General features: G+C 38.8%; 1 protein-coding gene across 2 annotated transcripts in view; it reads right to left on the bottom strand.

Annotated features, from left to right (window-relative positions):
• The window catches only part of ARHGAP24 (Rho GTPase activating protein 24), a 701416-nt gene that overhangs the window by 425896 nt on the left and 252443 nt on the right, over window positions 1-23077 (bottom strand). The window lies entirely within an intron of this gene.

Below are 23077 nucleotides of genomic sequence, written 5' to 3'. Positions count from 1 at the left end.
CTTATTTCTGGAATCAGAATTACCCGGGTCATTCAACCTGTATTGCTGGAAATATTTATTTAGATGGATGCCCTCTAGTTAGATCTTTAGAGAAATTCAAAACATAATTACTTCCTTATCATGGTTTAAGAGCTCTCAGAATTACACAGTATGAAAGAAAAAGGACAGAGGAGTAAACATGTTGCAGATGCAGTCTCCCCCTCCACCCACTCCACCAAAAAATGCCTATTTCAAATCTATATATTACAGTACTAGTTACCTGGAATGCCAACTCAATTATTTCAAGAAACTTTATAAAAATCTCTGCTTTAGATTATTTAAAAATCATCACTAGATTTCTTTAAGACACTAAATAAGAGTGTTCTCATTAGAGATCACCCAGTGATATGGAAGAGTACACACTCAAATTTAGAAACACCAAAAATAAAAGTCTTTGTGGACACACGTTGTTCTTCGCTTTTATCCTTCTTTCTCTGGTTTTCTTCCAGGTGATCTGCCCCATCCCGGCCTGATGTTCCCCTAGAAAATTGATTTTCTGGCAGGAGAATTCTCAGCCCTTTAATGAATCAAATTAAGCTCTGCGGGGGAAAAAAATCTTTTGGCAGTTCCTTTTTAAAACGTGTATGGTATTCCTAACCAGAAGCAATGTAGCTTATTGTCTAATTGGTAGGAATACATGATCTTTATCAACTCATGTGGCTTTATGTGTTCTACTTGCACCCTGGCAGGTGAATGCCAATGGGTGGTTTTAGATAAAAGCTGGAAAACAATGAAATTAACCCAAATGAAATCTGCACACACTTGATGGACTCAAGAGCCTCAGGAGGACAAGCATTGATAGGCATGATTCAAGATTCTGACATTTAAAAAAAGACAAGGAACCTATCAGGTCGGTAACCTATTTCAGGATCTAACAACTACCACAAGCAATTCAGACTCAGGATGATACAAAATTGAACTCAAGGTGGTTGCTAAATAGTCCCTAATTCAAATGGTTAAGACATGCCTCTGGGATACAACCTTGCATCCAATACCTTACCTTCACATCTTTGACTTCTGTCTCCATCCTTCCCACCTGACATCACTTCACTGACATGTGTGATATATGTGATTATCTTAAGCTAGGCAGTATAATTGAAGGATAGAAAGACTGTCACTTGAGGATTAAGCAGCAGGGTAAACATATCTACCAAAGCCCCCTCCTGCACTTTCATTTCTCTGTGGAAAGAGAAGGGCCACTATATTTGTTTCCTAGAAGAGCCTTAGGGATTTAGCAAAGATCTTTGTTACCAGATAGTGTAGACTGAACTACAAAATGCTTAGTTGTTCACAGGACTCATAGTATGTTACTTCTCTTTTAATTGCGGATTGATTGAGAGACATCCCTCATACAGACTGTAGCAACTTTATAAAGGAGAAATGCATTCATTAACAAGAGATTTGAAAGATTCTAACCAATGCAGGGTGCTAATGTGACTGAAACAGGCCCCCAAGAGGGTAGTGTCTGTCATTCAGTTCCCAAAGTCTCTGCCCAGGGCATCACTTAAGCTGGATTTCACCAGTCAACTGAATTCTGAGTTAAAAGCATGTTTCAGATGAACTCTACAAAACCTACCAATGCTTCGAGGGTAAAGGGTAACTTTCCAGGATTCCCAAGTCATAGAAAACCTCAGAAGGAGACTCTATAAAAGGTCAGTATAAGAGGTTAGCAAGGTTTGAGGGGTCTTTAACAAGGAGATTTCCAAGGGGGGTGTGTAATACTCCAGGACCAGGGGGATTTCAGAGACCTAGAAAAGAAATAGAAGGGAGCGGAGGAGGAGGGGGGCGGGGGGAATGAAGAAGGAGGTAGGAAGGAGGAGGAGGAGAAGGAAGAGTGGGATGAAAGAAAGCTGATAATGGCCTTTCTACACATGGGCAGGTGCTTTGAGTATCAGTATTGCCAGAGTCAAGGACAGAAAAACCCCCATAGACAAAGCCCTCTGGACAATGTTTCTATCATGTCACTTTGTTTAGAATTTAGTTAGAGAACTCTCAGCAAGGCTTTGTACAATCACTTTTTCTAATATTTCAGGTATATGGGTCAAATGATTCTATAAAACAAGTATGGATTAAAACTGTGTTTTAATATACTTTACTAATTTTAAAATTGCATAGTCTTCCACTGGATTCCTGGCCAGATTCTTTGAAGACCTTAGCATAGGGTGATGTATTGTCATGTTACTCACTTGTCCCTTAATATCAGATACTGGAGCTCTTTAATTATGTTTTCTTTTGGGAAAACATAAATTCCTAAGAGGGCAAAAAACACAGTAACAAAAATGAATAGTCAAGAATTGCCAAAATCCTAACATTTCCTTCGGGTTCTCACCAACAATGCAGAATTTGTGTGGGTACTGAAATATACCAAGATCTGATTTCAGGATTAAGATTGAAGGCTGTGCTTCAAGGCATGTCTGTTTCAAACTGTCGGTCTTTGATTTTTCTCTTTATTTCCCATTGGAGGTTTTTGTTTTTTTTAGAAAGTCCAGTTTTGTCTTAGCTAAATGAGGAGGAAAGAGATTGAGGGAATTTCATGCCCACCATCCCCCCAACACTTTGGATCACAGGATTCAGGGAAAGGGGCAGCACTACGACTATTAAAATGTTGGGAACAAAATATTCAACTAAATCCCTGTGAGAGATAAGAAAGGAGAGAGACTGCCAAAGAGAGAAGGGCTACTGTGGTGGTGGATGCCTCCCTGTGTCTGTAATTCCATGACAGGCCTGCTCTCAGTCAAGCGCTTTAACATGAAGTAGGTTATGTGCCTGTTTAGATCCTGAGAAGAGCAAAGGATCAACCATCACTCTTACTGAACTAATGGGTTTTTGATGGTAGCCAGTGTCACACTCTATTGTCCCCTGGACCTTCAGATTACACATACATAGACACAAATCCATGATTAAATTTAGTTTTAAAATAGTGTTTTCTGTTTTCGTCTAATTACAAAATTAGTATATATTCAACTCACGAAATTGAGAAGTTACAATGAAGCATAAAAGAAGACATTAAACATTTCCATGATTTCACCATACAGAGTTAAATACTGTTAATGTATTTAATATACCCAATTGTTTTTTCACCTCTGTGTGTGTCTTAAATAATCGTTTGGCTCATATTACTTACTAACAAAGAAGGATCTTCTTTGCCTAGGCTCCAAATTCATACCTTAGTTTCCAATTGAAATGGTTCTCTTTGATACTTTTTAGACTGTGGAGTTTACTAGATTCTGTTAAAGAACTAAACTCCCGCTTGCAACATTTACAGACTCATCCCAGTCAGCTCCTAGAAAAATCTCCTGCTGTATGCTTTCAGTGGCTGTTTTTAAATCTCTCCCTTACTAGCCTAGAGTTTCCTTGAGCTTGTTGACTCACGGTTTCTCTAAGATAGCCTTTATGTTCCCATCATTCACATACCAGCTCTCCTTTCTCTACTCACCCGTGAGTACAAGCGTGCACACATGCACACACACCATGCACACTCATGTCACACATGCACACCCATAGAAACACTCCTCCAGACATGTAACTTCCCTCTTTAGGACTCAGCTCTCAGTGTAAAACTGGCATGGAACTTAAAATATGTAAAAATCTAATTCCATTTGAGTATCTGAGTAACAGCAAGATGGGCTTGTTTTCAATACATGTACCTTTTTGTAGATTTCAAACTCATTCTCATGTCAGAATCTTCTCATTAAGTTTGTGTTCTTTAGAAAATTAAACACTGCCATTGAAATAAAACCATCTGCTCCCAAGAATTATTTACTTATAAACTACCTAAATTACGTGTGACTTTAAAAATGGTTTCCTATGCCTTGTTCTCAAGTAGCTAAAGAGTAAATTATAAATAGGTTCTTTACATGTGTCTAATTGCAGTATCATGTATATTCCAAGCCTTATCATTTGTCTAGGAAATCTTCATTTCATCCTGTTTTCATCACAGTCCAAACTCTTTAAATAACAGATGTAATTTTTGCCTCCTTTCCCATTTTCCTTCCTCTCTGTGTTGCCTGCTTTATCTAGTTTCAGATAATTTGAAACTTAAGAGAAGAACCTTACCTCAGGATGGATTCTGGTCCCAATGATAGAAAACATACAATCAGGGCACAAAGTTGAGCTATTAAGACTGCTAATGGCCTCAGATATTTGGCACAACTCATCCTATGCTTGAATAAATGTTATTTTCCTGGTTCGGGCTGTCAATAGAGACTTGGGTCTGAGGTCATTATTTTAAGTTACTCAAAACCAATGAGGTTATCAAGGAAAATAAAATATTTAGTTGTTACAGAGTGCGGACGTAGCCATCAGCTTAGTAAACTATCTTGCATGAAAATGAAGAAAGTGTCAATGAAGCAAAATAACTCATCCAAACACATTACGAATGATAATGACATGAAGGAGCAGGAATAGTTCTTGTAGTTTTTAAAGTGTCTTCCTACATGTGATGTCCTTTCACTGCAGCAGCCCCCGGAAAAATCTGTTACTGCTTACATTTTACAGAAAAGAGAACAAAGAGAAACCCTGTATAGGGGCTGTTCAGGCTCACATACGCTAATGAAGTTTGGAGATAAGAGCTGAATTCAGGCCGTTTGAGTACATTGTGGATTCTTTTCATTAATGTGTCAGCAGCAGCATCTCCCTATGCAAAAGACAGCACAATTTCCCTTTCACGTGCCACTTAAACCGGTCAAGTGCTTGACAATCATTGTTATCATTACGTTCTTCTGTGAGAAGGAAAATTGTCAGCCTCCAATAGGCCAATTTAAAATCCCACTTTAGGTATTAATCTTAATGTCCTATCCTACCCAGCTTTTTATTCAAGTTTCCAAAAAAAATTGCAGAATTAACTGCTCTCCATCTTTCTCTCTGTGCTCACCCTCTGTTGGAGGTGCTGATGAACAGTGACTGGGCCAAAAAGCAGGCGGAAGTTCTCAGGAAGAACAGCAAGTGTTCGGCTCAATCGTTCACACATTTGAAAAATTATTCCTAAGAAATGACTATTGATTTTAAGATCCCGGAGTGAAACTGAAAAAAATTGGAAATTAGAAGTTTACTTCTTAAGACATAGAAAAGATAGAGGCTGATTATGTAAGAAACAGAGTTGAGGATAACTAGTTCCTCAATATTTGAAAAATTACCAAACATAATCATATAAAATAAAATTACCAAACATAATCAATAAAATAATGTGATTTTTGAAAGATTTTCAAAATAATATTCCAAGAAGACAATAATCAAAGGCAGTTCAAGATGTGGGCTGTTAAGCAGACAAAATAAAACAGAAAACAAGCAAAAAAAAATCCCATGCAAAAACAAAAACAAACAATAAAACCAAATAGGACTAAAAATTATTATCCTCTCCTTTTATTTTCTCAAATTTCTCATTTTTTCCCAAAATTTAAAAATGATAGCAAGCAACCTTTGTGAAGAGTGGAGTAATATGCAAGAGTGGAGAAGTGAGGCTGGGGGTGAGGTGGGAATGACATGGGTTGAGGCTGAGGAGGACACGTGGTGGAGTTTCTAAATGCTGAACAGTCTGCCCTAGATGCCTTCACTGGAAGATATTCTGCCCAGTGTGCTTTATTCAAGAATATACAGTAAAGGAGGGTTCTAAGTGTCTATGGTGGGGGAATAGTCCCAATGAGAAAGAAACTGAAGCACCAAGACTTCAGCCCAAAACTCCGATACATTTTCAAGGAAGAAAGATGCTTCTGGGTGGGACATCAGATGAGTCTAAAGTCTAGACTTCAACCACTGTGTAAACGCTCACTATCAATGTAAATTTTACCCATATCCCTGCCTAAGTCCCTTTAAAACTGTGGTGGATACTCAGGTACTACCACAAGGAATTAGAAGTGCAGTGTGAGTTAATCTTACGAAGAAAAATAATACCGGGAGTAATGAGCAAATTCAAGAAAGTCGCTAGTTGCTATGTACACAGGTGATTCCTTTATGCATGCCAAAGTGTTTAACGCCTCTCAAATGCAAGGCCTGTGCAGAACGAAAGGTCAGTTCAGAGATTATCTGTGCCTTCACGAAATTTACATTCAATCACTGAGAAAATTACGGCAAATTTTTCCTTTCCTCCAAGGTAATGCAGAAATGGATCTACGATATAGACATCTATTCTTGGCTTTAGATCTAGCCCCCGAAAATTGCTGGCATCATCTTCCCAGGCAAACAAAAGAGATACTCTTCCTATGGTGATCTTATACCATTATGTTAGACAAGTGCTAGCCTCCACTTTAACCAGTATATAAAGATATCTTAAGATAATTTTAATTTTGCTTGTTTGTTCTTTAAATTCTCAATACATTGCTGTATAGACCAGAAGATAATGAACATATTTAATATGAAAATTGTCCAGATATTTACCAGGTGGATTTTCTTAGCTTGCAGTACATAGAATCTCTGGTTTTGAATTGTACAATAATAGAAAAAAACACCACTATTTGTGAATAAATAACAGAAATTTAGTGATAGCATTAAATCTTTGAAAATCAGTCTACAAACATTAAAATATTTTCAGAATTGAACACTACATGAGGAAAGCCTAAAACAACAACAAAGCTTTTTATTTTAATCTCTAGCTTTAATTGCTTATCAAATTCTAAAACTATATACATGTGGGTTGGAGTTTCCTATACTTACTTAAGACAAAACTTGACAAAATTTAGAGAATGGAATCTGTAGGCTTAAAAGTGTCTCAAAAGTTACCTTTTTTTCCCCCTTGTCTTTTTTTTTTCCTTTTGGAAGATCACTGTAAAAATGTCTATTTCATTAGGTCTTTTATAAAATTAATATTATAAAAATAAACATTTAAGATTAAGCTACTTGCCATGTATAAAATGACTCATTAATTCCTCATAATGTGCCCCATTTTTTAAAAATATAATAAAATGGTTACTTTAAATAACTTATGTTTTGCACACAAAGATTATATTAATTTAAAAATTTTGAAACTAAGGATTTATGTTAATATTTCAATGAAAAGAAGATTATAGCAATGTTGATCCTTAATTTTATTAATGAAAAAATCAACTTTAGAACTAAAATGCTTGTCTGAATTTAGGATTTTCTATGTATAGTTCTTTTTAGTAGATTATCATAGTCAGAGGTTATTTTGCAAGAAAAATAATTTCTAAACATAAAGTCCAATAGGCCAAGAATTCAATACTTCTAATGTGGCTATGGTATTAATTAATTAATTAATTAATTAATTAATGCTGACTTTGTTATTACTGCTTACGTTTCTATTATACTATATGATTTTGTATAACATATGTGGATAAACCTATTAATATTAAAAAATTTGTGCTTGCATTTTATCAAGGTAAGACTCATGACCCTATGATTGCAGTTTTTATTTAATAGATGCAGGGATCCCCCATGAAAATAGCCCTTTCCAGGGAAAAGCACACTGTGCTCAAATGTAAACTAATAGTCCAAGAACACACAAATTTGTAACAACCTAGAACACCATGACAAAGTTATGCAATAAATGAAATAAATAATAATAATCACAAGAAATAAATAATACATATAATAAGGGAACTAATGAGCTGTAATAAATCAACTTATGGATATTTATTAGAAATCTGTGTGGCTTCTGAGCAGTCATGAGGCTTTAAAATTTAAAAATGAAGTATTTACTTAAAAGGCTGCAATAAGATTAATAAATATCTACATTGAGTGATGTTTACTAGCATCATTGGTCATTCCTGAGCCCAAGAAAGTCAAGGTGTACTTACCTGTGTAAAGAGCCTTTTAATTATTCATACATAAAATCTCAATATTCACAAAATAAGGGACAAAGAATAAATATCCAGCTTCACCCTTCCTTTAGCTTTATTTTATTCCAATTACAAATACAAATATATAAAATAGAGCTTTATGATACGATGAAGGGAAAACATTCTCATGGAAATAGCAAGTAGATGCCACATGTGTTGACATCTGTGTAGTAACTACCCACTCTCCCTTTTCCCAACTTCCTGCTCTGATGGACACCCCACGGAGAAGTTGTAGGGACATAGGGGCCTATCTCTGTTCACGCCAGATTTCCAATACCAGTGGCCTTACCCTGGGAGAAGGAAAGGGAAGGACAAAAATACAGCAGCTCCGTCTGAGAACTAAAACATCATATGCTCAAACAAAAATTCACTAATAATTCCTTTATGTATATAGAAGTTGTGACTAATACAATGCAAATCACTGCTGAAATCATAGAATTTTGTGTCATTATACCTTTCATTTGTCAATGGGATGCTAAAAATGCAACTACTTACATGTAAGGAAGGAAACTTTTAAATATTTTGGCATTTGAAGAGTCCCTCAGTGCTGGGAAAAGACTGGGGCCCTTTGCCTTAGGCTATCTCCTCTCCTTTAGTGTTACCATTGTCTTTTGAAGGCGGCGGAGTGGTGCAGAGAGGGATAACATACATTGATTGCAACCACTCTTCTCAAATAGCACACACAGTATGAACGCATTCACAGTTCACTGCAGAGCAGTCAGGGCCACGGCTGGCCGTACCTAGAGTCCACAGCCTAAATGTCCTGCTACTGCAGTTTTACCAACGGGGACTTGAGAGAAATGTGCATAGTAGATTTCTAATAAAAATTATTGAGCTGGTTTCAAAATAGCTTAATTATTATTGCTACCTTTGATAGAACTCATTAAAATGGCTGTTGTGAGTCTATCGAGATGGTCCCACTGTAATTCAATTTTAATTAACTTGATCATTATTTCTAACAATGCTAATAAACAAGCTATGCTACAATCTTACCTTACCCTTGGATCTTTCAGCACAGAATTTAGAGATTTAAATCTTTTTCTTTCTTTTTTTCTTTAATTGCTGAAGTGATACTGAACAAATTACATTATTAAAATCGACTAATTCCTGTCACCATCAATTAGTCTTTCATTAGCAACCTTCAATATATTTATGTTCCAAGAAGATTTCACCTGCCCTCCTGCCTGACCGTTAGCTTCAAATCACAGCACACAAGGGCTCTGGCATGAACAGTGCATACATTGATGTTTGCATATTATAAGTACAGAGGTTCAAGCATTTTATAACATACTCACGGACCTGTCACGTATTTGAGATCCTTTGGAGGTAATGAGCATTGTTTAAAAATGCAAATGCTCAAATCTCATAGTTTGACGTACAGTGCCATCTGGACTACTATTAATAATGTGAGTCTATGAGATCTGGTAAATTACACATTCCAGAATCTGCATGGGTGCTTTACCCAGTGGGATTGTAAAGGGTGGGGTCAAGAGGCTGGAATAGGATACTGCAAAAATATCATAAATGCTAACTGATTTCCTAGAAACAGGAAGCTGACCCGCCTATTCTACAAGAACATGGATTTTCCCTGGAGAGCCTTATTTTTGTTAGTCTTTGGCATCAGTTTCTTCAATAGTCCATTCCTCACTTGCTGGCTGATCTCCTGACACTATATATGAAGTTCTCATCATGGATTGTCTTATCTGGTCCTTGTTTACTGGCATTCTCCCCACTGGTGATCTCCTTGTCAGATGTCAGCTTCTGTGCTGTCATCCCACAGGTGTGTCCTCTCCAACTGGGAATCATTAGTGTCTTGATGGTACCTCACAGAACATGAAATGTGAGCATAAAACGAATTATTGCATGTGAACCAAAAAAAGCACAGTACCTCACAGGGAACACATTTAACAAATAAGGGCGTTTATTATTCCTACCATTCAGACTTGGTCATCTTTTCTGGAGTCTCTGCTATCTTAACCCACCGAGAACACCCATCTCATTCATTCCCTCAGTGCTCTCTAAGACCTTGACTTTATGACTCCTGGAGATATACGACATTACAAGAACCAGGGTGGCCACTATATTCAGTATGAACACTTGTGGCAAATGCTGAAAAAGACAGAGATTTCAGACACAAAAATCAGAAAGATGTTCTTTGGAAAGCTGAAAAATTGAATCAGGTATCACTTACACCTAATCTAACTGTCCCATGTTGGTCTAGCTGTCCAGCTTCCATTAAGCAGTTTCTAATACGTATACCGCTGACTTACGGACAATTTTTAAATTTAAGTGGCTGTCTAGCCAAATGGCTAATTGAATTTCCTATCCTATCCTAACTTACTCAAGAATTCTTCTACTTTCCTTTTTTTATCTTTTTTCTGCCACTCATCTCTGTTTTACACACCAGTTCTAAAGTAACCCAGGGGAGGTTTACAGAGCCAGGGAAGGATTGCTGAGGATAAAGAGGGAATGAGGTGGCAGGTCTCCTGTGTTCTATCTCCTCTTCTCCTTCACGTGACTCTCTCAGACACTCCCCACCTTCACATTGGAATGCCTGCTCCACCTTTCCAGATAGAGTGTCTAGCATGGCTTTCCTTATAAGAACTGATTCTATCTCCTCTCTTATATGAAGATGAGTCTTAATTCAGCCTGTTATGTGCCTCAATCCTGATGTGACTGATGGGAGAGGATATAATCCCAACCCAAGTGTCTAACGTCACAGATAGGTCCCACTGTTAAAGGACTAGAGCCAGGTTCTTCCCTGAGAGCAAACAGTGAAAGGACCAGAACTAGACCTGAAAAAGTGATTTTTTTCTGCCTGTTTCCCATTTTTGCTAAAAAACCAAAACAACAAAAACTTATCTACTGTCTTCAGAAACAGAGAATAATGGCCAAAGTTGCAAAGAATTTGTTGCGTCACAGTCCACAGGGGAGAAGAGAAATCCTTGCTGAAAGGAAAGGCTACCATCAATGGTTGCAAAGAGAAGGAAATGCTCGAGACAGAACAGGAAAACAAGGGAAGAGGGAAGCTCAAAATGGAGGAGCATTCTTGATGGTTTTCCAAGGCCCCAGGTTGCTCCAGGTCCTCCTCTGCCCAGCTCACATTCACAGTTCAGCTACTTCATGGTCATGTACACAGGAGGACTGGAAGCAGTCTACTCTGGTGCCCCTTACAGCAGCGGGTAATGCACTCCTAACAACTGTAGTTGAGCTTATGATACTTTTTTTTTTCATATAAGTGTTATTCACATAGTAGATAGGTCCCAGAATGTTACTGTGTGGTGGAATTACATTTATATGATGAGATACTACCTTTGAAATACTAGCCAAGAGATTTTTATTTCTAGTATTCTCTTCTCCCCTATGCCTTCCATCTATGGTTCCTTTGTCTCAGGCAAGGAATGGCGCAGGGGAAACAATGAAAACAGTAGCAACCAAAAAAATGAGGTTCAAAAGCTTATGACTTAGGGTAATGGTAAGACTGGTATAAATAGGCAATAGACCTGGTGAGAATACACTGTAATTGAGAGATAACTTCTTAGCGCTAGTCGAAAAAGAGTTCCCCAGTGTGGGGAAACAGAGAAGATGAAGGAGATGTGGTGAGAGGGTGAGGGACAAAGGAATGAAACATAGAACAACACACAGACTTGGACAAAGACATTCTCCTGAAACCTCTGAGCACACATCTAAGTGATCATGTCCACTACACCCACCCAGGAGCCACGTGGGAACTGAGGCCATAGGTGGTCCAGTTTTCACCCCAGTAAACAATGTATATTGTGCACTCAGAGAAGCCATGCTAATCTCTCCCTTTGATAGCCCAGCAGCCTCAACCTTTCCAGCAGAAAAACTGACCACCCATTGAAGACTTTGCTCAATTCTTACATCACTTTCTGTTACTTTCCACAGACACAACCTCTTTTAACTTATAAACACGCAACAGGGGAAAAATTGAAAGGCAAAAGTGTCCTGGAAAACTAAAGAGGGGTGGTGAATAAGAGGTGATGCCCTCCCAAACACGGGCACCATTAAGTTTAGGTACCTTCACAAGTAAAGGCAGATACTGTGGCCATGCTAAGAAGTTTTATCTTTATTCTAAGAGTTTTTACTTCATTCTAAGATACTGAAGGTTCTAAGCAAGAAACTGACATGATCAAATTTGTGTGCAGAGCAGTGGCTGTGTAAGGAATGGAAGGTCTGATGAACAGCCAGGATATGGGTTATTAACATTTATTAAGCACTTATTTCAGTCTAAGAATTATGCTAGACCTTTTGTGTATGTTGTCTCACTTGATTTTTTAACCAAAGGTATGGAGTCTGGAAGAAACTGAAATTCAGAGATGTTTAGTGACATGTCTAAAGTCACCTAGGGAATACATAAACAGTTCTGGGCTAAGAACCTAAGTGTGTCTAACACCTATAGCACTTTTTCCTTTAGTCCACGTTCTCTTCCAACTTCCCCAAACCTAATTTAGAAACAGTCGTTAACATCACAAAATTGGGGTTGGCTGTCATGGACACCAGTCATACTATGCTTTGTTTCTAGCTTCAAATGAAACACTTTAAACACTATTCCTCATTACCAATAATGACCCAACCAGTAATGAGTTCTTAAATGGTAATAGTCAAGTCCAGCACATCTAATTTCAAGATTTTGAAACAGATAAATGAAAGACTGAAATTCACTTGCTGAAGCTCCGTAGAAAAAAACTGAAGCAAGGCAGCTACAACCACAAGGAAAGGCCAGATTTTATGAGGATCCTCTTGGAGAGGACACAATAGTTGCTGACAGACAATTCTGACATTTAATCGCCTGAAAATCAACTTGCTTTCTATATTCATGAGTGGCAGCAGATCAAGGATTAGGGCTTCAAGACCAGGTAGTAGTCTCCGTGTGAACTGGAAACAAGGAAAGTGGGCAGCAGGTGAGTCCAGACTCAATTAGGCAAACATCCAAGAGCAGAAGGTGGCAAAAAGTTCAAAGTCCATGCAAACAATTAGCACTCAGGAGAGCCTTACAAGTTGACTAAGCAGCTAGATGTATGATGTCAAAAGAGCCAAAAAAGGAAAGGGCTATGTGGCATTGTAGGGGGCAGAAACAAGCAGCAGAACAGACGCTCAGCCCCTGCCTGGGGAAGATGCTTTGACACTGGGACAGTTGGCTCTCCCCCCTTCACTCTGAAATTCTCCACATAAGCCTAGAAACGGTTGTCTAGAGATGGAGTCCTTGAGGACACAAGACCATTGTGGCCGAGAAATGTTCACATCAGGATGGAGACAGCAATCAAGCAGCATACAAGGGAAGAAGGTTTAGTAGGTACTGATCTTGGGAATAGCCAAGAAAGGGTTGTCACTAAAGGCCAAACCACCTGTCACAATATTCCAGCATTTTGGATCAAGGTGAACAACATTCCCCACTGAATAGCAGACAACAACTGATAACATCAAGCCTTTTCTTATTTTAAGCCTCCCCAGCAGGTCCCAGTCACAAAGGGAAAGAAGATCTCCAGTGGCCACGTGGCCAAAAGGCAGATGGGGAGTGAGAGGGAAAGAGACTAGCACAGCGGGCTGCACACGTGTTCCAGCCAAAGGAAGGTTCTGTGGTAAACGCTGCTCTAAGACGTGGAAGATTTTAGCTTGGATTATGTCTGTTTCTTTTGCTGGTATCCTTCGAATTGGAAAATTTTACTTTCCTGCTGGAACCCCTGAAAGAAAGGAAAGAATTGTCTTTGGACTGTAATGTGTTCTTCATGACTTATAACCCCCTTGACATGTACTTTATCTGTAAATTATCTTCCCTCTCCTTCTATACCAGACAGCGCCACCGTGAGCAAAACACTCAGTGAGACGTTAGGTTTCAGTGCTGTTGTTTATTAACATTTTAGTTTACCCGCTATTTAATAACATCTTGAGAGTGAAGATCTAAGGATGCCCTACTTTGCTAACTAAAGTGACTATGAGAAGGGATTTGTGTCGCAGGAGTGGGCTGGAGAAAGTAGGGGTGTGGACATGAAATAAAGTGGCAGGAGCAATACACAAGAAGACAGCGTCAACCAGGAAAACGTCAGGGTCTGACTGAACTGTAGTCCCCTCTGTCAGAGCTTCTCCTCCCAGGAGCTTTTCTCTGCTCCTGTGCTGGGGTGGAGCAGTTTGTGTTTTGTACAAAAGGGCCAGTCCATTCACACAAAGTTAACTTTTGTCTCAACAAGACTAACACAAGCTCCTTAAAGACAACAAGATGGACATGTTTGTCCTGGAAGCCCCCACGTGCCCCACACAATGATAAGTCCACACAACTAGGAGTGCATAATTGGCTCCCTAATTTGTGTTAATTTGTGGGCTGACTGATGTCATCCATGAGTGTATTAGCGCCTGGGAATGGGAGAGATGGGTATATAATTCTTATGACGTTCTATGAAATAGACAGGACCTTAAAGTTAAGGCATGCTGTAGTGGGCAGTGTGACCAAATAATGGCAACACAGAAATGTAGGTAAGAGTAAATCACTGAGTTAAGCTGGTGACCCTTAGGAGGGAAGAAACTGGGAAGGGAGGAACAGAGCTGATCACTTATTTTCTCCCAGGGAATTAAGAGGTTTCCATTTCTCCTAGGGAGGGAGGCCATTTGGAACAGCACAAGGTTCCAAGTTCAGGAGTGCTGGGGCAAGAAGTTAGATGGTGGGGAAGTGAGGTGTGGGTGAACCAACAGTACAGAATCACACAGGAGAGCCAGGACCGACTTGAGATCACACTGGAGCAGGTCAGGCTGCTGGGAATTTGGCAAAGCCAGAGCACCAAGTGGAGCAATGAGAAGCAAGGACACTGCCAGAAGCCAACAGGGAGGAAACAATGCCAGTAGTCCAGTGAAGTCATTATTTTTGTAAAATCTTAACTATGAATACAAAGTGGTTGGTGGCTTATATGTTGTGAAACAACAATCTAGACATTTTCCTATTGTCTCAAGTGGTCAAAGTTTCCCAGAGACTTCCCAGGTTAGGCTTTGACAGGTCCCTAAGAACTTTTCTAGCTAATGATAGAAAAACATTTATTTGCCTCCTAACCCCCAACCTCCCTTGTGTTTCTTCCCACTGTGCCTCAGCCCTTACTTCTAAGAACAATGTTACTCTTGCGAGCCCAGCCTGATGGGGAAGTATGCATAGCACAGAATTCCTTCGGATTCCTTGTCAGAAACTAGAATCTGAGGCTCCTGAAAGTCCTAAGATCAATTTTTCCCTAAAATGATGTCCCTGAAATTCTGTTGTTAGTTTATTCCACAACTAGGGATCCAAATTGCCTGAAGGCTTTAAAGATCATTATTTGAAACGCATTGTATTTCTTCAATATCTTTAAAATGTTTAATTAAAACGTTGGTTATCATGAAAAATATAGGACTTTAGTTTCATGTCTTACTACAGTTCAAGTCATATTTATTTACTTTCCCTTTGTTTCTTCTTGTTACATGTCAGTTTTCTGTTCAAGTCATTTTCCTTTATTTCAAGAAGCAGATACTACTCTCTCTCTCTTCCTCTCTGTCTCATCCTATTTGCATTATTCTGAACAAGGAATGTTAATGAATAAGAGGAAAAAAAACCCTGCAGAGTATGTATTGAAACATTTAAAAATCTGGATAAAGATCACTCTCATTCCAAATAAAATCTATGAGAAGACAAAAAATAGTACACAAAGTAGAAAGATAAGCGATCTTTGTTTATAATATATTTTTAAATAATCAGGCAGCAGATATTATTTATAAGGAATTATAGTAAGAAAATACCACATGAACTCACTTTCTTCCACATCAGTCATACTGAAGAGCATGTTAGGCTACAAGGGGCCATGTCTAAAAGCAGGTTTTTAGTCTAGCTTTTCAGGGACTCAAAGACTGAAATTGATCACATTAAAAAAAATTAGCACCACATTTCTAAGAATATTATTGACAAAACATACCAGAACGGATATATAAGATCTAATAAATTAAATGCTAAACAGATTTTTAAAAATCACACGAAACTAATCAAAAGGGGAATTCTAGGTAAGCCTGAATTTCATAGACTTCGATGTCAGTTAACAACATAAACTTTGCTATTACAGAAGAAAGAATATTAAAAAACAATAATTCTTTTTTAGAAAAGCTAACATCAAAACAATTTGACACTCTAGTTTGAAATGATTGTTTTAGTATCTGGGTAAACAGAGGAGTGGAATATTTGAACACACTGACACAGAAATCCGAAGAAACAGAACTGTTTCTTAGAATCAGTTTTCTGTGAAGATTAAAATTCACGGAGCCAGGATGGCTCTGACTGAAACCGACTCAGGACTACGGCTGTTTGTTCTCACTCACCCCACTAGTAAGAACAGAGAGTGAGACAGCACAGCTGTTACTCTGCACTTTGGGGATTGCTGGTATTGGCAGTCAGTCACGCCTGGATCCAGTGCAGTTCACATCTTCCTCCTTTTGACTTGCTTTACAATCACTGTCTGGAATATATGTATATGGTGGGAAACCAGTATGTGAAAAAGATCACTGAAAGCATTTGCTCTGTTTGGAGAACCCTGACATTTAGAAAGAATAGTGCTTCATTACTCACAAAGAAAGATCTGGCCAGTGGCGCTCCTGCTCTGTCAGCCATTCTTTAATATTTGCATTTACCTGCTCAGCAAAGGGAAAGCCTGGGAAGCCAGCATCCCTGACGAAATGTTTCTTTCATTTCCTAGATCAAGGGCATAAGACTTCTGAATACATCTCACACTATAGCTCTCGAATGAGTGTACCCTGGCCATACCTCTCTAAATGGAGCAGTTCATTGGTCAAGGAATATCTTAGAACATAAGAGGCAATCCAGGATTATAAACTAAAATATTTTTGAAAGAATGGAATTTTAGTTTTCTCTCAGGCATGTAACTTAGAACACCAGCATTTTGGAGATTTATTCAAAATGCATGGACAGGAGACCTTCTTCAACCAAGTGTTACTCATGCCCTCTCAGAGGCTTGGATGAGAGAAATGTCTTCTCCACTTGCTTGGAGATCTCAAGTTCATTACCCAGATTTCAAAAATTAACAGAAAAAGGGCTACTCCAGCATGAAAGCCTGTATTATGTTCCTGATCACTCACTGAGAGGCTTAGCAAATACTATTTAACATACAATATTGACCTGAGTATTTCTCAACCTACAGGAGATTATTAGAAGTGGCAAGTTAAAAGGTGAGATCAAAGCAGAAGGAACGAGGAATAAGGGGATTCAGAAAAGTTATTTGAGGAAGATTAAAAAAAGAAGCAATAGCTCTAGGCCTTATTTCATTGCTGTAACTAAACAAGTAAAACTTACACTAAATATTATTACTGCACCAGATTATAACTTGTTTGTGATGTAACAGAAACTATTAAAAATTACAGGATTTTCCTCTAAGTCAGAAAGCTGTCTTTATGATGGATAAAATGGGAAAGGAGCGGGAGAGGAAAAAGTCCTAAGTATTTGGAAGATGATCTGATGTTAAGCATCTGAATACTGAATATTTTTCTCTGTGATGGCTTGCTTGCTATGTGTGAGCCTGGACAAGTAACTTCTCTACACCTTGGTCTTCTCACCCTAAAATTAGGGTGTTAGAATACTCAGGTTCCTTTTAGTTTCAAAACTTTTCAGTGGCATGATTTTCCTTCTGATAGCCAATTTCATCATCAAATTGCTTCTTAACACACTGCGACTTTGAGTAGAACAGATCAGACACAGTCTAGAACAAAAACCCACCTAAGCCCTGATCTAATGTCGTTGCCTTCTGGAAGAATCCTGACTAATTGTTTCAACTGAAGTCTCCTGTCATTAGTTCTTTATCTGCTGTGAAATATATGTAAACAGCCTAAAAACAGCTCAAAAGAGATATGTAATGGTATCAAGGAAAGGGAAGATAAAAAAGGTGGCTTGTATATATAAGCCTGAAACACATTGAAAGGGTGCACTAGCAGAAAGCAAAAGCCGTTTAAAGGGTGAACAAGAGAGATAAAGACGTGTGTCTGAGAATTCTGTGGTACAATCATAGTGGTAAGTTACTCCTTAGAATCCTACTGGTTCTCTGTTCTCAGGGGGAGGGAGAATGGCTTTATTTTTCTGATAAATAAAGTTGGCATGGTTATTTATGTAGTTCTTAGCAAAAACAAAGTTCTGTGGCCAAACCAGCTGCCCTGTGTGTTACTATGACCTGAAAATATTACCAAAGATTCTTCTTGAGACTGAGGGTTTGCCCCCATCTAGAAGGCTAGGGCTTAAAACCTTAGAACAGCGAGGGGGAAACATGTCCAAGAAAAATGCCAGTAGAGAAATGAAAAACAAAATCAGTAAATTGAGATCGATTCAGTGAAATAAGAATAACTTTACAAATGGGAATGATGTAGGCTGGATCTGAATGACAAGCACATATTTTCTCTCAAAAGTCAGTGAAGGGTTGGAGCTTGTGTAATAAAGAGAACTTTACTTGACAAGGAAAACTGAAGCAAAGCCAAGGAATTATAAAACAGATCCAAATGATCAGGTTCTGTAGGCAGGCAAGAAAGCAGGAGGGAAGTTACACAATGGAGAGGCCCAGAAACCCAATGCAGCATTGCAGAATTGATGTAGGTATCAAGAATTAACAAAGATATCTTGGAGAGGTGAATCTGAAGACAGAAGGGCTATGAGAAGAAACTGTGATCTGAGAATCTAAAATGATTTATCAGAGATGGAAGAGAAGAGTTGATACAGGAAAATTTGAGTCAAGACACTTGATTGAGAAAGTGTACTTTAAAAAATATTAAGATGGGTCTCTTGCTTGAGAAGCCAAGTATGAAGAGATGTTATTAAAAGAAGTCAGGCTCCAAAGAGGAAGTGGAAAGGGGGAGAAAAGCCCTCTGTCTTACTGTAATCCTGAGTGTCTGTTATGATCGCCTGAATGACAAAACGGTGGTCTGGAAGACATTACGGTTTTACCACTCTGTTCCCAATTCCTTCTGAAAACAATTTTCTGTCTATACAGCTATTAACCTATCTCCTCTCTTTAGGAACAGGAATGAGACAGAGTACAGCTGCACAAGGTATTAGGTCCCTCCAGGAACGTGCGGGAGAGGAAGGGTGGGACCTCTCCTCTGATAGATGATGGTCAGCGCATCACAAGATCAGCACACCTGGAGGTGGGTGATTTTCTCTGAAACCAGGATACCCACCCCTGTGATGTTTACGGCCAAAATCTGTTCCTACTAAGATCAAGGAAACCCTGACGATTGACTGCCATAGCACCATGGTTGTTACATGTCCCTTTTTTGGATGCTGACAGTCACAGCCCCTAGTCTGCGGCAGCCCAGAATTTTACTCAATGGAATGGATGTGTCACCATAAGAAACACTAATCTAATGATAGTACACAGTCAAGCTCCAGGCTATGCCAGTTTTTATGCCAGTTTTTATCATGATGGATGATGAAATAAAAACAACCACCTAGAGAAATGGTGATATATTTGAGAAGGGGAAAAATTACGACCCGGAGTGATCTTCACTGCGGGAATAAACATTTCAGGCACGATAAAATTTTAATATGATAATGCTGACAGATTAAAAAAAGGTTAGAGAACTCAAGATAATTAAGTTATAAGAATGTTATCTGATCCATATTTCAGAATTCCCAGGCCCTTTACTCAGCTTTCTGCAGCCAACATCGAAAGGGCAGTCGTTCAACTATCTGTCAGGACTCATCCTGAAAAGACACTGGGAAAAATGAAAACATGACCAGAGGATTGTGTGTAAAGTTTTTTTTTTTTTATGTGGATTAGTGAGGGAAAGCGGTTGCTGATTTAGCATTCTCTGGGATTCTAATAATATCCCCTCGATCCTGGAGACCACATTAGCTGGTTTTGGAACTTACTGAACAGAAAGCAAATTTTCTTTTCTAAAATAGACCTAACCAGCAGGCCCGTAGGTTCATCGATCCATGAACACTGTCACTCCAGGGAGCCTCCTTAGATCCTCATTAAATTTCTATCTGTGACTCCCCGTTGTCCTCTAAAGGCAGCTCAGACCATCCCTCCTTGAACCTTGGTCAGTTGGACACTCCAACTTACTTGTCCAAAGTATAGTAAACACACCTCAAAATCAACTCTTTCCTGTGAACCTTCCCATTGTTTTTTTATCCAAACTGGGGTGTTGCACTGTGTTCCCCTAGGTTTTTTTTTTTTTTCCCGGAGGAATCCTCAGTCCCTCAGGCAAATAGATACAAGAGATAGCCCTTACTAGTCTCCTGGACATGCTGAGACACAATCTAAATTCCAGGAAAACAACTCAGTGTAGTCTCCAGCCAGAGCTTCTGCTGCACTTGCATTTCAGTAACTTGTGTATTAATTACACAGCATCAAGTGCGTTACAACTTGAAGCCTTGGCCTCAGGAAAAGTAGGCTACAGTCCAGCTTTGGTTGGGCTATACCTCCCAGTGACTGTAATTATCATGCAAAGAATTTAAAAGTTAATTTTAATTTAATTGACTTTTAAAATAAATATGTGTTAGACAGCAATTAAAGAGAAAACAGAGCTCACTTTAAAATAAAGTCTTCTTTTTCTCTCAGTGACCTGACACTTATTTAGTGTATCCAATAGCCCAGGCAATAGGTTGAGCGTTTACAAGATTTTGTCATATAAACCCTCACAACAAACCCTATGAGACAAGTACCATGATTATCCCCATTTTATAGATAAGCAAACTGAGGCTCAATATGATTAAGCAACAAGGTCACAGTTGTTCATTGCAGGAAATTTAGGAACTCTCACAGGGAAAATGGAATTCACCCCAAATTCTATCTCCCAAACTCAACCTCTGGGAACAATTTGATATGTTAATATATCTAAAAAACAAATCTATAGGAGCAACTTGTTATATTATCTGTCTCTTCCTCAACAACATATTTGAACGGCTCACATCATTTTTACTTACTGGTACCGCATTCTACAGCTATACTATAAAGTATTTATAGTTTCCTGTTGTTGGACATTTAGGATGCTCACAGAATTTTAAAAGCACAGAAGCAGAGGGTCTGTGTTTAATTTTAGATGTACCAAAACCTGTGGTATACTTGAAAATATGTGGCTTTGACAGAAGGGTTCCCTATAAACCTTGATGTGATATCTTGGTCAAGTCATTTAACCACTTGACATCTGTTTCCTCGTCTGTAAGAGGAGATTATTGCTTACTCTTCTCAGTTATTGAAAAGATTACAGATAACCGCTGACCGAGTGTCTGATGAAGACTGTGTTCACCACTCCGTCCTCATCACTAACACTAAGTGTGTTTCCGCTGACTTTACCTCTCCAGGCCTACAAGAGGGTTTTCTTAACTGATCTCTAAGGGCTAATTACTTGATTATCGGGGAAGTAAGGCTCTGTGATTTTAAGTTTCTGTTCAGAGACTTTAGAAATCAGTCTGATGATGTTCAGGTAAAACTTAGAAAGATTCATCGACAGCTCACAGGCAGACTCAGGTCTTCTAACCCCTTTCTAGTGGTGCCCCCACTGACACTTTTCCCTTCGAGGTGTGTGTAGCAACAGTCAGTGGTGCACTGTTGACCACTTCTGCGAGTGGCCTGTTGATATACTGGTGTCAGCACCTGCAGCACTGTGATGTGTTGCCATATACGTCCCAGGTCACGGGGTTCTTACAATAGTTAAAGGGGCAACATTTTCAAAGGAATCACGAACAGTAGGTAATACAGTTGATTCAAGAGTATCCATCTTGTGATGATTTCCAATCTTCTTCTGTTCCATTGTGATGTGCTGTAAACTGACTATACTTCAATAAAAATATGTATATACAGAAAAAAGAAAAAGAAAAAGAAAAGAAAGAGATGAAGTTAAACTGAGTGCTGAAGTTACAGCTGCTCTGCCAGGACTCTGCTTCGCCTGGACTCCCACCTGTGGGACACTGTTTGTTTAAGTGTTAAATCCATGACTCACATGGGTCGGTGGGGGGGGAGAAGGTAGAGAACTGGGAGGTGAGAGAGTACTGGACTGTGGCAAACCTTGAGTTTAATAGCAAACAGCTTGATTCTGTTTCATGAGCAGAGACCTGGACTATCCAGGCACTTCTGGCTCCCTCAGGAGAGCAAGCAGCGTGGTGACTGCGGAGGTTACAGACAGACCAGTGCGCATCTATTACCCACGAGAGAGAGAGTCCAAGGAGCCTATGGCTCATCACAGGGCTTGCTTCCCAGATAAAGGCCAGCACATTTACAGCAGTATCTTGGAACTCAAAATATCTTTAGCTGGTTGTCATTTTACTTATTTTTAATAAAAACTTGTTAACATTTTGAATGGAAAATACTGCAGACTTCAAATGGTTGATTAGGCCCATAGGCGAAGATCATGGTTTTCAGACAGCTGCAAGGTGACAGAAATGAGGAAGTGAATACATGGCCGTTTATTTTTGCAAATTAGTGATCTTTCTGGACCTGAGGATTGAGGATAAAAAATGATCAAAAACCAGTATTCCCAGGCTACAAACAAGCCACTTTTATTGGTAAAAGGGACTTGATGACAGGAAAAGGGTGGATTTTCTGAAGCCTTCTTAGAGTAGACAGCAATCTGGAGTTTATAAGGATGGCAGTGTGCAGTGTAGGAAAGTGAAAAAAAAAAAAAAAACCCGACTCACACCTGCAGTTTGTTTCCTGTAACCCCGGAAGAAAGGTCTAGCACAGTTTAATGAAATCATGTTCCATGCCAGAAGAATGTGTTTGCAAAGTTGATGAAAATCTGATGGGCATTTTGCCTGAAAGACTGTAAGGAAATGAACAAATGTTTCCACTGTGATTATCAAATCAACAAAGCTTTAACTGTGGTTCACAGAGGAGGAATCTACAGAATATTGACACAATTGGTAATTTGTAAGGTATTGCATTGAATCAATCATCCTCCAGGATAAATACCTCAAAATAACACTAGACTTTCAATTTTAAAAATAAGTTATCATAGAAGAGAAATACTGTCTTATACAGCACCAGTGCCATTTTTATGTGGGCTTCTGTGTTTTGTTAAGTCTAAATCTAATCCCTCCCTACTTTTTGGGTTCCGTTTTGCCAGTAAGTCTGGGGAAAATTGTGAGCAGACTAAGTTCTGCTAATAGATTTTCCCTGTCATCATTTTATTCCCTAGTGCCATTTATTTATTAATATGTTTAGCACAGATTTCCTGAATAACCTTTATGTTGCACTGGGAATACTCAGAGATGCTAAGATTTGGTA

Source organism: Vicugna pacos, chromosome 2 (genome assembly GCF_048564905.1).
Source record: "Vicugna pacos chromosome 2, VicPac4, whole genome shotgun sequence".
In the NCBI taxonomy this organism is placed as follows: domain Eukaryota; kingdom Metazoa; phylum Chordata; class Mammalia; order Artiodactyla; family Camelidae; genus Vicugna; species Vicugna pacos.
This window is presented reverse-complemented; position numbering and strand designations above follow the sequence as displayed.